The sequence below is a fragment of the Polyodon spathula genome, chromosome 22, assembly GCF_017654505.1.
Source record: "Polyodon spathula isolate WHYD16114869_AA chromosome 22, ASM1765450v1, whole genome shotgun sequence".
Taxonomy (NCBI): domain Eukaryota; kingdom Metazoa; phylum Chordata; class Actinopteri; order Acipenseriformes; family Polyodontidae; genus Polyodon; species Polyodon spathula.
In genome coordinates, this window is record NC_054555.1 from 28,012,807 (window position 1) to 28,017,806 (window position 5,000).

Here is a 5,000-nt window from a genome sequence, read left to right on the forward strand (position 1 = left end):
GCTCACAGGGACAAGGGGGACGGGACACCCCTATACTATCAATTCTGCACTCCAACACCCAACCCAGCTCACAGGGACAAGGGGGACGGGACACCCCTATACTATCAATTCTGCACTCCAACACCCAACCCAGCTCACAGGGACAAGGGGGACGGGACACCCCTATACTATCAATTCTGCACTCCAACACCCAACCCAACTCACAGGGACAAGGGGGACGGGACACCCCTATACTATCAATTCTGCACTCCAACACCCAACCCAGCTCACAGGGACAAGGGGGACGGGACACCCCTATACTATCAATTCTGCACTCCAACACCCAACCCAGTCTGTCTGTCTGTACCAGACAGCTGCAGTTTCCGAGTTTAGCTGCTGATGTAGTTTAATGGATTGTGTGAGCTCTGTGGGTGGAAGGACACCCTGAATGATTTTTATTTGGCTTGCGTGGGGGTAATTGCAACTGCAAACCTCAGTGTGAAAGCAGGCAGTGTGCTTTTAAAATAAACCAGTGTAGAGACAAGAACTGTGTGACCCTTCCTGACAGTGACACGCTCCACTATTAATAAAAATCACACAAGGAAGTGGGCAGCTCATTGAAGTAGACGAGTCTGGATTACAGATAGCTCACAGCGACTGAGTCACTCTGCAAGTCCACTGCAAACCAATCTCCCCGTTTATTAAAACCCAGGCTGCTGCTGAGGCAATTCAAACGCTCCTTATTATTAATTACTAAAGCTGAATCTCTGTTGTGAATAGCTGTTGTGAAGTGAAATCTGGCTTGGAAATCTCAGAGCACAGTGTCTCTCTGTTAGGAAAACAAACAGATCGCTTCTCGCGGAAGGAAAGGGCTGGAAACAGTGCATTATTATCTTCTTATGTAGATGTCAATAGCACTGAAACAAAGCCTCTGCAGAAGCATCTCTGCACAGAATGAAGAACAGAACACAGAGCCTTCAAAGAGGTTGACCTTGTGCTTTGTGTGAATGCCAGTTCCGAATGCAAAATGAACATATGGCCAACTAATACTGAACCCTGAGTTTGATTAGGTTCTTGCATGGTTACTTCTCATAGAGATGCACGGGACAGTTTATTTTCTATAATCTTTCTTATCTGCTCTGTGCCATTTGCACAATTTAAAATGTGAAATGCACAACTGGTTCTTCCTCCAGTGTCTGCAGCACACATGAACAACAAAGGAGGGAAAGGAGCCATGTGATTCTGCATACATTTCCACAGCTCTCCTTCCCTCGGGCAGTCCTGGAATGAGATCTTATAGAAAGAAAGAGAGGGAGAGGGAGAGAGAGGGAGAGAGAGAGAGGGAAAGAGGAGGGGGGAATAAGACAGGAATAGAAAGAAAGAGAGAGGGAGAAGGAGGATGGGTGAATAAGAAATAGAGAGAGGGAGAAATAGAGATGAAAATGGGATCTGTCAGAGCGGAGCACAGCCCTGATGAAGTGTGGGACGCAGGACAGTGTAGGCAGAGCCCTCTCTGCTCTGGACCGCTGAGCACCAGCTCTTTCCAGTCAATGAGAGAGACAGCCATTAGCAAGCGAGTGGGCAGCTCAGTGCATGAGAGGCTAGACTGCATCCAGATGGTATAGGAGCTGTGCTGATCATGCTCAGTGGAGAAGGCTGTGCAGAGTACCATTTTCACTTACTATGCTGCGCTATGCAGCTCACAACCATTCGATACAGCTATACAGCTAGCTCTGCTCCCTGTGACTGCTGGGCTATACAGCTGACCATGCTCCCTGTGACAGGCTCTCAAACTGAAATCAAGCACCTGAGCCACTATGCCTGTCTGCCGGTGTGCTTCTAGAGCTTTTAACAACAGGGGTCTGAATCTGTAACAACAGTGCATCACACAGCACTGGAGAAAAGCACTCAAATTCTCAAGCACCACATACAAACACCAGCATTATAACAACGCATAATACGGCACTTGCAACGCTCCGCTTTCCAATCTCCGATCTCTTTGTTCTGCTTTGTGGAACTTTAAAGAGCTTTACAGGTGATAATTCTACTCCAATTACAGCACACAGCCTGACCGTTCGGTTGCAGCTTACCTCTGTGCAAAACACTCAACAGATAAATCCAATTTCCTGACAAAAGGATATTCAATTAAACAGTCTGCTGTAATTAACATTCCCACATGCTGCAGTGAGAGTGGCATTTGATTTGGCTAAAAATGCACGCATGTATGCACGGAATGCTAATTAGCAAAGCTGATGCATCCCTAAGCTGGTGGGCAGATGTTTGTGGCTGCAGCCATAAAAAGTCCCTTAAAGTATTAAAATGTGAATAAAGGGATTGAAAATACCTACGACTTTCACAGCATGGTCGCTACATACTGTTTACACAGAAATCTGCATAATACTATCTACTGAAAACCTACTGCCTTCCACACTGCAGCTCAGATGGACAGTTTTTCTTCTTTCTTGCACTGAAAAGGTTACAGTAGGGCGCTAACCAAGCATCACCACTTGCTTCATAGTGATTTAACACTTCCTGAATGGCAGAGCGCACAGCGCCACCCAGAGGGGGAATGTGGCTTTAATGTTTTAAGAAGCTGGAAGCAGGACCGTGCTCACAGGCAGGTGAAGGGTTAAGTCCGCAGGCGGCGCATGATTCCCTGACTCTCTTTGGCCTGAGCGGTACCAGCTCCTTGGAGAAGGGGGTTTGTCTTCTTACAAAAGCAAACTATCAACTAAGACCTGCCCCTCACCCCCTCCCTCTCTCCCTCCCTCTCTCAGCCACTGTGACATTTATTACAGAAGCTCAGGAAAGCCTTGAGGGAATTAAAATACAACAAGAAGGTGGTGCAGAGTAACTAATGCTGAAGCAAAGCAGAGTGAAACAGGGTCAGGAAGGTTTGATGGGAAAAGCCCAGATTCGCCAGCAAACCAGTGGACTCAGGAACTGCAAAGCTGGGCAGTTAAGTGAATCCCAGAGGAGGATTCACCAAGACACGACAGAAGGGCTGAGGGTGAGAGGGGCAGGGGGAGGCAGCAAGCAACTTCTAGCTGGTACTGTCAATGATATTGTATCTGACTGCAGGCACCAGGAGGGGGGGGTGGGGGGCAATACCGCACAACCCCCACCCCCCCACCCCCAGCTCAAAGCATCTGGAGCCCTTTCAACAACGACACCTGAGTAACAGGGAGCGAAGGCATAGGCAGAGCCATAGCAGAATCAATTTCATGCCATCACACACACAGAGAAGACGAGGGTATGCTCAGAGTCACCAGTTAATTCAGCAGTGAGGTCACACAGGGGAGATGTGGGAGAGACTCAGGAAACACATGGCTTTGTATTCAGTTCCTTTATCATCATCATTCATTTTTTTACAAAAGAAAGCAAACCTGCACAGATACAGATGTATGCAACTATGGCCTCATATAGCTCAGTGTTTCAGATTGAGGGTAACTATGAGCACTTCCGAAACATCTGTATACTTTGTATTATAATGGTGGCATGACAGTCTGAGCAGACGTAGCAGGTGAGCAGGGTCCAGTCAGCAGTCTCAGGGTCCAGTACACCAGGAGGATTATTATTGCTCCCCAGGGCCCCTCTGAATGCACTCTGAAGAGGTGAACGCCGGTGCCTGTGCTCAGCGTGTCTCAGATGCCCTCTGGAAGGACACTCCTGATTGGAGCCCTGATGTTAATGCGGTGTGTCATGTTTCCTCAGTGGCCAGGCTGATGTGAGCTCTGGCTCTCTAAGGGGCTGCATATGGAGACTGTCAGCCCAGGGACCCTGCTGACACCAGGCACACACCAAGCTGAAACCAAGCTGACACCAGGCACCCGCTGCTGAGACAGACAAGAAGAGACTCGTTAAGGTTGGAGACTCCTGAAAACGACAGCAGGGGTCAGGGTCAGGGCACACAGCTGCAGAGGAGCCAGCCCTTCCTCGTGAGAAACAGCTGCAGCAGCAGCTGTCACTTAGGCTGGAGTTTATTTGCCCCCTACAATAAGATTTTGTTTCCACTGAAGGAATATTGTAACCCTAACCTTAAACCCAGGACACAAAGGAGCCGATGCCAACCCCAATAACACAAAGGGGGCTGATCAGCTGATCTAAATAGCGCCACTGCTTGGATTGTTAATATAGGATTGTTAATATAGGGCTCTGAAAATCAAACAGTGCATGGGAATCAATTCCGTGGTCAAACATCGTCTGAGATTTTTACCAGGTTTCTTTTTAGTACTCCTGCTGAAGTATCTCCCGATTGAGCTGCTGATAAACCCTGGACTGGCTCACGCCCTGTGTTTGCTGGTGATAGTGACGGGGAGGGGCTGCTGGTGGAGGTGATTTTGAAGTGTAGATGAAGCACCCTCCTGACTGTCAGACAGGATCTGCGTGAGGGCTTGTCGAACTCTATCTGCAGTGTATTCATTTAATGAGCTGCTGTTTTGAGAAGCTTAGACTGAGATTCCTCTGCCAGAGTATTCCCTGATGGGGTGTTCTAGTAAACGAGACGATTTCTCTCTCCAGCAGCCTATCTCTGTTAACAACATGCTTAATAATAATAATAATAATAACCTCTCTCTGCTATTGCAGCCAGTGTTCAAATTGGAAAGCTTGTATAAATGACTGCGATGAGTAGAGACCACAGATTAATTGAAAAGAAAATACAATTAATATAAAACTGTAACGCTGATCTGCAACCTGTGTATAATTGCATTGAACCAGAGACTTGTTACTGTAATTGCAGTTTAATATCACTGCATCTGTACTGCTCCTTTCTGCACCTCTGAGTAGATTCCCTTAGATGTGATTTGTTAGGAGTTTATTAAATTCCATGGATGTGAATTCTGCAGAAATGGACTACACAAACAGCTGCAGATAATGGCATTAAAAATAAATCTGACAGAGGGAGTGAGGGACTTGTGAACTAGGTTGTTGCTCGTGGCTCGTGGCAGTGAAGAAATATCTCTTTATATAAAGTGCATTGTACTGACACTGAGATTGTCTGAATGGACTGAAGAAGTAGC